Source organism: Podarcis tiliguerta (assembly GCF_965153285.1).
Source record: "Podarcis tiliguerta genome assembly, chromosome: 3".
Lineage (NCBI taxonomy): Eukaryota > Metazoa > Chordata > Lepidosauria > Squamata > Lacertidae > Podarcis > Podarcis tiliguerta.
In genome coordinates this window covers 60,452,821-60,466,101 of record NC_139536.1, presented here as the reverse complement: position 1 = coordinate 60,466,101, position 13,281 = coordinate 60,452,821, and the positions used below count along the sequence as shown (strand labels likewise).

The following is a 13,281-nucleotide window of genomic DNA, read 5'->3' as shown; positions in this document are numbered from 1 at the left end:
CTGGATGTGCACAAGTTAAATGCACATGTTGCAGATTTACTGTATACAAGCTGAGCACAGGGAAAGACACAACTTTAGTACCATATTTTTCCATGTATGAGATTAGGTTTTTCCCCTTAAAAAAATGTCAAAAAATAGGGGGTGTCTTATACACGGGGACATCTCCCCCCATTTTCTTAAATCTGAGTCCCCAAAAATACATGGGGGCGTCTTATAGACGGAAAAATACGGTATTTCAACAGTGACCGAAAAGACACTACTCTTCCATCAGATCTCATTTTAAGCAGAGAGCTATTCCTAATTCTACCCCATGGCATGTTTACATACCACACCAGGCAGTGAAGGTTTCCATGATCTTTATTACTGCAGTTTGATGCGGGATTTTTCATCTTTGAATGTGCACTCATGGATAAAGTTCCTTGCACATTTAAAGAGCCACATTGTATTGAGCCCAGCTAGCATAGGTGTTCTGAATAGGGAACCTGTGGCCTTCCAGATGATGTAGGGCTATGATTTGCATCATCATTTACCCTTGGCCATGCTTGGTGGGGCTGATGCAGGAAAATGCAAGGGAAGTATATATGCCATAGATGGGCGTCAGGGGCAGGGCTAGGGCACTACGTGATCTTGAGGGTGATTCTTTGTCACATGATGCATGCATGAAAGTGGCTTCTCTGACACTAGAAATCTGGCATTCTTCTCAGGCAGCTTTCCTTAATTAAAGGAGTGGTATACAGTACCTGTTTGTAAGGGATGTTAAAACCTCTCATTACAGTATTGTGAGTTAAGCCAGTGTTAAATCACTGAGTGGGCCTCAAATGATTTAAAACTCAAGTCTTTAGGATCATATTTAAAGGTCTTCCTGAATCAAACTTTCTGACAGCTCTGTAACTGCAGGTACTGGGCCACAACACAAGCAGATCTTTAAGCTGCTGCTGAGCTATGATTTCTCCAAAGGATACAATATGCCTTAAAGTGTCACTTAATATTTTTTTTTTCCTATTTAAGGAAGTGAATCACAAGTTTGAAACTATCCCAAAAAGCCACACTGAGAAGCTTCCATCTGTGGGATGACGTCACTGTGGGATTTCTACCGAACTGTATGTTCTGGTAAACAAAGCTACTGTGCCAATTGCCACAGGACAGGAAGAAAAGAAGAAACCCAATATGTGTCGCCACTGTAATTTCTTATCTATTGTTAAGCTCAGATGTAAAAGCATCACAGAAAGAGCATGAAGATAACTGGGGTACCATTAAGAAAAACTTGGGTCCTGAAGAGTTATTTTTGTACTTGATAGTCTATCTTGTACTCAATATATATAGACAGCATTAGAAATTGTGGAATTTTTCAGCAAAATACACACTAGGCTGCCCAAAAGGATAAAGAGTTGTCTGGTCTATGGCTTTCCTCAGCAATTAGCTCTGTGACCTTAATGGAGGGTTGTAAGAGTCTAACTAGCATCCTTGGCCCCATTGCTGCAAGTTAACCTTTGCTGCTCCCACACTTGGCCACCATTTTGTGTTATGTCACACATGATGGTAGCCATTTTGTGACTGGCACCCATGGCAATTTCTAAAAATTCCAAATGCACTGACCAACCCCAAAAGGTTGGTAATCCCTTGCCGTGGCTCATAAATGGTTATGTCCGCTATTTTATTTGGATTCAGCCTTAGTTTGTTGATCCTCATACAGACCATTGATTATAGTCTCCAGAATGTACTTTAGGATTGGGGGCATTGGTTGGAGGTTGATATTTTATTTTATTTTTTAGTTTAAGCAGTTTGAAAAAATGCATTTGTACTTAAGTTGTGTACATACTTTACTTTCACTTTAGATAAATATGTTTCTTTTTAAATTATTTAATTGGGTTATTTGAGCCCCCCCCAAAAAAAATTCTTGAGCCAAAAAAGATGTCTTGGATAGAAATCCTATGCAGATTCATTAGGGAGTAAGTCCTATTTACTTTTGAAATATCATGCATGGGGTCTGACTAAAATGAGGACTGTACCAGCTGTTTGCTTGATTCAATTTAAAAGACAAAAGTAGAGTTTTGGGGGGAGTTGGAATGTTTCTTACTCACCCTTGTTTACTGTCCATTGGTTTTTCAATAAGCTTCTTATTTGGTTCATTTTCTTAATGACCGGGCCTATTGTCTTCCTTGGAATAGTGACCCCTGACAAATGGAGGATCCTGTAGTGGGTTTGATGATGTCATGCACTTATTTGTCCAGTCAGATTTGCCCGTGTGGCACTGTGAAGCCAATGCAGAGTGGGTGCAATGCTTCCTTTATTCACTTAGCACTCACTCTGAATGGGATAATACTATGTTTTCCTTTTGATGTCATCTCCCAATCCCCCAGAGTCCCCCAAAGAAGGGAACTTGTCACTGCTACTGAAAATGTTTGAGAAAAGTACCCCCAGCTTCAACTCAGCCAAGATAACATACAGTACTTGGGAAAATATTCATACTGAGTATAATAAGGGAACATCTTTCTCCATCTAGGCAATTGTAAGATTCTGGCAACTGCCATAAGATTCTGATTTATTCGCCACAGCCATTTTACTACATCTAATATTAATCTTGTCTCTCTTTATGTTCTTTCTTGTAACATACCAATCACCTGCTTTTTAAACAGTGCAGTCTCTGGGGAATTCTGTGCTGCTTCATTTACACAATCCTATAATGAACAAAGGTTTCCCCCTGTTGACCCATCATATAACTTGCAGTGTATTTTTATTTCTCAGTTTCATCTCCCAAGCTTGGCTGTAAACTGCAGCACTCTCTCTGACCCTCCAGCTAAAACTGAGTCGGGCTTCTTGGGTCCTTGCCAATGAACATGGTACAAAGACTTCAAACAATAGGATTCAGCCACCTCCTGGAGAGCTGGCTCGTGAGTCCTACTGGTTTCAAAGCGCACAGATTCCCCATTTATAATAATGTGCAACAAGAAATCACACAGACAAGAACATGACTAGACTTGCAATTAAAAGATGTTTTCTCTTTCTGAACTCTGTATTTCATACAGACAAATCTTTGTCCTCATAATGCAGCTGTCAAAGGTGTGTGGTTGTGTCACAGCCACCAACAATAATAGGTTTGGACAAGAATGCCTAATCCTTACATTGGTTGGGCCAGGTGTGCATGGGCTGAACAGAAACTTTTCTCAGCAGCTGCTATGGGACTTTAGAGCCAAAGGGCGGCAACTAGTATTTTTCAGCCTCCCATGTAAACTGTGCCAAAAACCCAACCAGGAAGCAGACATCTTTGTTACCAGGCTGTATAGGTCAAATGTGTGTCCATACATTAGCTCTAAATAATTAATTTTCTTTCCAGAATTCTGCCTTTTTCCTTTTTTTGTTTTTTAAAGCAGATGTTTTAAAAAAGCAGTATTTCAGCAAAAGAAATGGAGGAAGGGGAGTTACAGAGTTGTTTCCAAGTTTTTCTCAGCGATCATGAGAACTAGAAATTTTATATATATATATTATTTCTACTAATTGTCCATATCCATATAGCACTAATTTTCCATTTTCCAAGTCAATAATCTTTTGGGTTCATAGGCATTTCAAATGGCTAAAGTATCTGGAAGGGATACTTGGTCTTTTCTCACGTGATCAGGGTTTCCTCAGTTCGGTTCAAATGCAGTGCAAAGCTATAGCTTAGTGACATGGCACATGCCTTAGTTCAATCCCTGGTAACTCCACATAGGGTTGAGAAAGACCCCTGTCTGGAAAACCACTGCCAGTCAGTGTAATACTGAGATTGACGGCTGAGGCGGCTTCCTATGACCATTTGTTTCCACTTTCTTACCCACACTGTCTTGGCTTAGGGTAATACTTTTCTTCTGGGATTGTTGCATTTCCAATAGCACTAAAAGAGCAATGTGTTTGTATTTGGGGGAAATGCGATACCACCTAAGATAGCATGTTGATTGGGATGCAACTGAAGCTCTGCAAACATCATGAGCACCACTTAGATAATCTATGTGATGTAATTAGTGCTAAGCAACTATTCCCCCCCTCCTTTCTTTGCATCCATGTGGCTTTAGTAGCTTTGGGGGAGGGGGATCATTGAAGGCCAAGTGCTCTCCTGCTGTAGAACTCTTTTCATCTAGCTAGATTTTTAAAAAGTGAAGAACAGTATGGCTATCTTACTGTAATTAGGACCAAGGGAAAAATCAGGCTCAAAAGCTTACTCAGTCATTAAGTCCTCTGGGTGTCCCTTGGGCCCATCACTCCTTCTCTGCTTAATCTACCTCACAGGGTTCTTAGGAGGATAAAATTAGGAGAACCCATGTAAGCCACCTCTGAGCTCCTTCGTGAAAGGATGGGATAAATAGAAAACAATGATCCTCCACTTATTATCTGTAGGTGCTGTGGGTTCTCAGGCTGGCTGGTCTGAGTTTTCACTTTCTGTGCAGCATTTGTAAGTAAGAGGAAACAGCCTATAAGGTGAATTTAAGCAATGTGTATGTGTTTCTGAGTGTTGTCACTGTTCCAAAGTACCTATCTCTGCCTGCACAGTGAAACACTTGTAAAACTGATGCAATTTAATTGTAAACCTTCAGAAAACTCCTGGCATTTTGCAACAAAATTGTACTGCAGAAAGGCTAGAGACAGGTGAGTGTTTGGGTTTCTTTGTCTTTGCAGAGGTGTAGGCAGTTTGAAAGAGGGGTTGTCGCGCATAGTGTTCACTTTTTCCTCTGGTAAACAGGTTTTGTGAAATATATCTAAACCCATTTGGCCAGTGGCAACAGTAGGACAAAATAGATTTGTATGCACCATATTTCTTTTTTAGATGCAAGTAAGGAGTTGTGCAGGTCATTGCATGAAATTTAAGATTAAAAGTCCCACCAGATTGCATAAAATTGTTCCACTGTTTTTTGCCTTTCATCACACAAATCTGAAACCCTGGTGAGCTATTGCCAGTGTAGCTAATACTGGTTGGTCTAGCCTGGTGTAAGGCGGCTCCCTATCCCCATATGACAAGGCGAAACAAGCACAATGTGCTTGAAAACATAGGTAGAGAAATTTTATGGAATAATGCATGTGTGACTTGCAAGTGGGGATTTGGTGTTTGGCTTCAAAGTGGGGACAAAGTGGGAAGTTTCCATCAGGAACAGCACTGCATGCTCAGTGGGTCTTGATTCTAGGTTAGTGCATGTAAGATTGTACCCTAAGTGTTCATTTTCACTTCTGGACGTTGGAAACCAAAAAGGCATACTTGTTATGTATTTGGGAGACAATAAATTTGTTTTCAGTCAGTCTTCAAACATCCCATTTCATGGCTTTGGAAGTTCTTAAGGGCTCTTCAGTTGTTTGGAATGAGGCAGTGGCGTAGCGTGGGTTGTCAGCACCCGGGGGAAGGCAAGTAATTTGCGCCCCCTCTGCCCTAGGGGCAGAGAGCTGCGAGTGCAAGTGCGCCCCCCCCCCCCCAGATATTGTGCCCGGTGCGGCCGGCCCCCCTGCACCCCCCCACGCTACGCCACTGGAATGAGGTGAGGTAAGGACAGACAGCTTCTCCACGGGTCCTGTATCCCCGCCCCCACCCACCGGGTTCTCTGGGTTTCTTTGAAAGATGATTTTGTAAGGTGTCAGGCTTGAGACACCCTGTTGGATTATAGGGAGCAACTGTCTGGGTGCATTTCAAAGAGACTTGCATTGAGAGCAGCCTTGGCAATATATCCTGGTGACCAGAATTTTTTTGTCTTGTCTTTTTAGTGGAAGGCTGGGAACTTTTAAGTACTTAATCTTCATTATGAAGGGAACCTTGAGTTTACCCAGTGCTTAGTATCTTTGGCACAGAGCTGCTGGTAGCCTTGGATTCCTCCAGGCAACATGCATTGCATTATCCAGGATATTTTGCAAGGCCCTTCTTCTAAGTTACGTGTGTTTCATTTGGAGTGCAGAGTGAAAACTGTGGGTGTGGGGTGTTTGGTGAATATTTGTTACCCCCCTGCAAAACCTCTTCGGCAAGTGACTGAGAAAGAATGGATGCAAATATATCTTAATATACACATTTTTTGCAAAGCAATTTTTCTCAGTGTGATTAATTTTTTAATGTTAAATTGACTAAGCTGTGTATTTTATGCATACAGTGGTACCTCGGGTTACAAACACTTCGGGTTACAAATGCTTCAGGTTACAGACTCCACTAACCTGGAAGTAGTACCTCGGGTTAAGAACTTTACTTCAGGATGCGAACAGAAATCGTGCGGTGGCAGTGGGAGGCCCCATTAGCTAAAGTGGTACCTCAGGTTAAGAACAGTTTCAGGTTAAGAACGGACCTCCGGAACGAATTAAGTTCTTAACCAGAGGTACCACTGTACTTTATCCCAACATATGCATTTTTTGTACATATAACTTGGCATTAATGCATTTTTTAAAAAGTGTGTTTTAACTGTTAAGTTGCTTAAGACATATTGTGCATTAGGTGACACATGCATTTAATCAATAATATAATATTAAGAGTTCATATGTAGTAATAGTTCATATTATTTTTTATGGTATGTGTATTCAATAGTGCATCTGAATGCACAGCGCGTCCTGCCTCAATTAGTGACACAGAACTGTGTGTGTATAAAACTGGATTGGGGTGAAAGTCTTGCCTTTGATTGTGCAGAGTTCTAAATCATGAAGAGAGACTCCACAGGTAGAGAAATCTCCCCCACTTCAGATCTTCAATCTCATACTTAAAGGCTGCAGACTGGACGGAAGTGGTGCATTGGAGGGGGTAGAGTTGAAATTGCACCACTCTCCCCCTCACAGCTTATATGCAAGTATAATGAACATCCAAATAGGGCTAGCAAGAGTAGAAAGATAGTTAACTTATCAAGGCTCTCTAACGCATCACAATGCACTTACAGTTCATTCTAGTTGATTGGAGAACTCAAGATCCACCAAAGCATAATAAGAAATCTAACTAAACTATTTCAGATTCTCACAGCCATAATTTCATGAGCATATGATTTTCTTAAATTAGAACACATAGAGTAGGTTTATGAATAAATTAATACTGAACTGTTGCCACCCTTTAAAATATAGAATAATGTGTTTGTATATCTTTAGATCTCAAGCTGTGTGGAGAATTAAAAAAAAGAGGTAAAATATGTTATGTAAATATAGAAATAACAATAGTTATATATGTAATATTGTTGTGTTTATGAGTGAGTAACAGTGAGAAGTTACATAACTAAAGCCCAGCAGTTACTTTGTAGGGTAAACTTATTGTTGGCACAGTGTACCTGACAAACATGCTGGCCACAGTTGCTACATTTACTATGGAAGCTGTTTTAGGCCTTAAATGGTTCACAGTTAGACCTCTCAGTTTATATAATGGATAGGAAAATCCAGAAGGTTGGGTTTTGATAGGTCATTTAATGAACCAATTGGCTCTAATTGTTTCATGAACATAGGCCAATGAATTGGCCGATAGAGAAGTGGAAGGATATTGGCCAGATAATAATGACTGATATATAAAACGGCATTGCCAAGTTCAGAGGAAGAAGCTCTGGTAGGGAAGAATCTGAGAGGAAGCAATAGCAACTGTGCCTAGCAGGAACCTTAAGATTGGTTGAAATCATTCAGGGCAGAAGCTGAGAGGGCTAAAAAGGGTTGGAAAGTTCCACAACCAGTTTCTGAGGACAGTTTTGTGCCAGAGTGACAACAGAAAGCAGTTGGTTTCAGGACCCAGGTCTCCAGGGACAACCGTGACATTGTCTTTTGCATGTCCTGCTTGTCAAATATCTTGACAAGCAGAGAAGATTCAGAGGATGCTCAAACAAGCCTACTAAAGACGTCCCTGACCAGAGAGCCAATTTCTTGTCCTCTGCATCTTTTAAGGAATGGTAGATTGGCATCTGGTTTTCAAATTAAGGCAGTTAATGTTAATGATATAACAGTTTCCCTAAAGGAACTGTACAGATTTCAGTGACTATTGAAGTTTATTGATAACTTCTAGTCCTATGTATTATTAAAATACTTGGATAAGTAAAGTTTTAATAAATATATTTGTCTACACTTTTAAATAATTCTGCATATTTGTTCATTCCATGCCTATAAACTGAATACACCACTATGCATTTTAGACAGTGTATCAAGTGGAAAAGATTTTATTACAAATTCTATGATGGTGCTGGGTTTTTTAAGGATAAAGAACTAAAGTATATATATGTAATGCATTTTGAGGAAAGATTGGGAAGCCAATGTTCCACATTTCGGAGGTCTAATAAAGTATAAAGACAGCCAAACCAAGATAGTTGAGTAGTATTGGTGAGATAAAACCTCAGTTTTTCACAAACTGGTTGCCTATTTGGTCATTAAAAGTTAAAATTATTCCAAAAGACTGAGATCCAAATCAGTTAAATGGGATATTCCTTTAAATACTTGATTCTAGCAAACCGTAATTTTTCACATAGTGAATTTAATATTGCAGTGGATGTTTCCTAATGTACTAACTGAGGAGGCCCCGATGGGTTGTGAAATACCACATAAAACACTAAAGAAAACATTATAAACCCAAACCATAACTTTGTTATCCTTTCACTGGACTACATTACATCCAGATGGCAAGAGTAGCCGTCCTAAGAGGTTGGTGGGGGTTTTGTTTGGCCTTAAATACAGACTCCTTTTTAACGTCTGATCTTTGTGAGATGCATTGAAACAGGGAATAAAATTATATGCACCCATAAAAAGCAAGTTACAGTCTATTTTTATTTTTCTGTTGGATATATATCATTACATTTTGTTCTAATTAGCTACAAGCAAGCATGTCTCCTTAGATAAGAAGAAAATTAAAACCATAAAATGGAGGAGGGCCAAGTCTTCACTCTGGTATACACTTGCAATAGACATTTATACATGCCTATGTGAAAATCCAAACTTGGGGCAATTCAGATGCCTGGCCTGCCTGTGTTGCTTTCTTATAACATTAGGCCATCACTATTGAACCTGCTTGCCAATCACAATTAAAAAAGAAGAAGATGGGGATTAAGTTTATACCCTAATCATCTTCCTAGTGGTTTACTGTTCCATGTAAACAATGAGTAAATTTCCAGAACTCTGAAATAATAGTAGCCCGAGCATGTTTAATGTAGGCTAACTAACTCTTGCTAATTTATGTAACCAATTCTAAGACAGAATAAAAACAGGCTTCTATTATACCCAGTAGGGTGACTTGTACCCAATAGGGTAATTTGCACTTCCATAACTGGAAAAGTACAATGTGTTTTCTGTAGTTCACAGGAATAAATGGGGAAAAGTGGCACAGAACACATGTGGTTCACTGCCCACTTCAATTGCAATCCTCTGTAGAGCCCGTGGGATAAGAAGCCTAAATGCATACAGAGTCACAGCCTTATTGTTTACTTTATATACATATGAACCACATTTCTTTGTAAGCATTTCCCCATACCACTCAGTCCTCCCCATCTCAAAAATATACTCCAAATTTGAAAAAATTATGTATCAGTGCAGGAAGATTACGTCACATTCACACCATGCATTTAAAGCACATGGCTTCCCTCAAATAATCCTGGAAAGTGTAGCTCTATGAGGGGTAAACTACAATTCCCAGTATTCCTTGGCAGAAGCCAGGTGCATTAAATGTGCAGTGTGCCCTATCTGTGTCTTCATTTCTTATCAGTGCTGCTATAATGCTGAAAATATTTTGTAGGATTTGTAGTATACATGAAATATAAAGGATAACAAATAATTACTACACATCTTAGGAGGTTAATAACAGAAACTACGGAAAGCCTTACTCATCTGTCTTTGAAATAAAACATTATCCACATAAAACACAGAGCACTGCCTTGCATAGGTGCAGAGTAACAGTCTTATTTGCAGTATTGCTTCTTAAGCAATTCGAGTGGGGAGGGAAGAAAAATACCAGCATTTTGTACTCAGTTCATTGAGGCTATTTCTAAATGCATTCAGATGTTTATCATCAGCAGCAGCGAAATGCATGCTTCCTTTTTTTTTTCCCTCCCCCCAAAATGCCACTTGCTATTTTGTGGCTTCAGATGATCTGTTGGGAACATATTACATTTTGAAGTTCTGGGGTTCATTTTTGCTCTGCATTGAAGTTGAGTTTGTTCCATGGCCTGGCTTACCATTTTCAAAACTGAAGGGAATAAAGTAACATTTGATTGTTAGTTTCACATGCAGGGAGCATCTTGGGCTGGAGAGGCAACAAGTCCTTTACAAATGCTCTTCTGTTCAACATAAATTACCCATTTGGTCACATGCTGGAGAGGGATCCCACAAATATTTGAATTGTGGTATTTGTACAGAAGATCTGGATTTATTATAAGATGCTACTGTATTTAGTGTGCCGATTTTTTTAAAAAAAAACTTTTTTGCTATTTATAAAAGTTGGTGCAGTTACTTTAAATTGTTAGCCTTGGGCAAATAACCAAAAAAAGTAAGTGTTGCTGAAATAAAAACCAAGGAGAAGATTGTGTGAATTTGGTTTGGGCAGATCTCATGATAGGAGGTTCAATGTTTCCAACAAGTTCAGAAGGATTTTTGTAGTGTGCTAATAGTTAGTCTTTGCTGCTAGTACTGAATTTGTCAGCTTCGTTGATGTAATACCAGTCATGCCTTCCTGCAGCTATCATCTATCGTTCCTGTGTATAGAAACTAAATTACACATGGATTTATTATGCGTGTGACCTGCTACACCCTAAATTTACCATCCATCTCAATGGAGATTAAATAAAGTCTAGTCCAGATTCCCAACAATTCCTACATAACCAGCATTGGAATGTGATCCACTTCAGCATGAATTCTCCAATGCTACTGTTTATGTTATGGTCTCATAAATACTAGCCAGCAATCTAGGGAAGTTATGAGCTGTGGAACAAAACACAATCACTTGACTGGTGTTGCTTAAAATGTTTCTGACAGCCAAGATTCTACAGATTTCCAAGAGATGAAGTGCGGGGTCTTGTCATGGATGCCACATTGCACTTCAGAGAGACTTGGCGTCCTTCCAGAACACAGTGTAATCACAGACTCATAGAATGCATGTCATAGAATCATAAAATTGTAAACTTGGAAGGGACCCAGAGGGTCATCTAGTCCAACCTCCTGCAATGTACAAATCACAGCTAAAGCATCCATGGCAGATGGGCATCCAAGCTCTGCTTAAAAATCTCCAAGGGATGAGAGTCCACAACATCCCTAGGAAAATCCATTCCACTGTCAAACAGCTCTTAGTATCAAAGGTCTTCCTGATGTTTAGTAGGCATCTCCTTTCTTGTAACTCGAATTCATTGGTTCAGGCCCTAGCCTCCAGAGCAGGAGAAAACAAGCTTGTCCATCTTCCATGTGAAAGCCTTTTAGATAGCTCAGTTGGTTAGAGCGTGGCGCTGATAACACCAAGGTTGCAGGTTCAATCCCCTGCATGGAACAACTGCATATTCCTGCATTGCAGGTGGTTGGACTAGATGATCCTCAGGGTCTCTTCCGACTCTACAATTCTGTGTGTAGATATTTGAAGATGACTATCATATCTCCTCTCCTCTTTTCCAGGCTAACAATACCCAGGAACCCTCAATCATTCCTTATGAGGCTTGGTTTCCAGATCTTTGGTCACCCTCCTCTGCACACATTCTAGCTTGTCAGTACCCAGGTGTGGTCTGAGATGCTTGCCATGGCAAGTGGAATGATCAAATCAGAGGACCCCTTCTAATAGCCGTTGGGAGGCAGCCAAAGTTGTCATGCCACTGCATGCGATATAAATTGATGCTGTAGCCTGTACAATTAATGGGTGGCTGGAGGGACAGATTGCTGCCTCCACACTGCCCTTCATGCATTCAGAGCACTGTTTGCACAGGGTCCTGAATGCACATTGAGGTAAAAAGAGGAATAGCACAGGAAAAGCAAAGGAGGATTGGAAGGAGCCGCTGCTCTCTTACTCCCACAACATACAAAAATATAAGGTCCTTCACACAGACCTTATTCTTGTGTCAAAATGAAGAATCCAAAAGGCGTACTTTGTGAGAGTAGGAAAAAATGTTTGTTGCTTATAAATAATAGTGAATGCAAAAGAAAAATCAAATGAGAATTAACGAAGTATTTGTTTGCTCAAGAACAGACCTCCCCATACACAGTTTCCAGTAAAATATACAGCTATCTTTCTCCTCTGGCACTAATAACTTCAATACAGTATGCATCTTTTAAAGTTCTGTTCTATTAAATGGGGGTGGGGGATCAGTAGGAATGAAGAAGCCTATTAAATACTGTGAAATAGGAAAGGAAAAAATGATTTTCTTGACCAAACAGTGTTCTACTGTATAGTCCATTTCCTCCTTGTGGTAAACCAGAGTAAAATGTATTGCATTCTTGGAAAATATTGAATGAGCTCACCGGTGTAGAGCCATGGCTCCTAAAACATATTTGAGGAATGAATCCATTTTTCATGAAACTTCATTGGAACTCTTCCATTCAGCTGAGTAAAAAATATATGGAGGCCCATCTTGGAACTCCCCAATATTTTTAAAAAATCATTTCTATAATTATAATTTTTATTCACTTTTTAAAATCTAACAGTTTAGCAATGTAGAACACTTATAAGCTCTCAATGTATAGAATATAAAAACAAATAAGAAGCATTTCTAATGTGAGACCTCATAGTATTATATCTATGAAGAATCAAGTGTCAACAAAAGGAAGACAAAAAAGAAGAAAGAAAATAAAGACATAAAAATCTATAAATAGAAAATAATACAATATTTCTCAAGTACATTCATCAGCATTAGAGATTCCAGCGAATCTGGTGTAAGGATGATTGTTAATGAACTAAATGCTTCCTTTATTGGATAATGAAGAACAGTATGTGTTTGTGTAAATGTGAGTGTGAGCAGGGAAAGGATTTGAAACCCAAAGCCTTTCTTCTATTGGGCGATCACTCTAGCCATATAGAGCTATATGCTGTGCGGAGAGGGGGGGTGCTGATTACATAATAAATTGCATACATAATAAAGTTAAGCCAAATCTTTGTGAAGCTGTCCGTTTCTTTTTGTTCGCTTAACAACTGTAGTTTATGGGTTAGTTTTTTCAGTAGGCTGGTGTTCCATACACTTTTGATCAAAATTGTTATTGTCATCCTTTTAATTCATTTTTTACCGCTATGATGTATATGACTTTTTCCAAATATGTGATTTTTTTCAGTTAAATTTTTCAATTGAAGAAAATGCAATGATTGTGACGTGTCTGAAATGGACCTGTGCTCAACTGAAATCATGAATTTCCATTAGCCTTCTGCAGGAATAGAAGGGA

General features: G+C 39.3%; 1 protein-coding gene across 3 annotated transcripts in view; it reads left to right on the top strand.

Moving 5' to 3' along the window:
* The window catches only part of PDE7B (phosphodiesterase 7B), a 162,583-nt gene that overhangs the window by 64,691 nt on the left and 84,611 nt on the right, over positions 1-13,281 (top strand). The gene's annotated exons all lie outside the window — the stretch shown is intronic.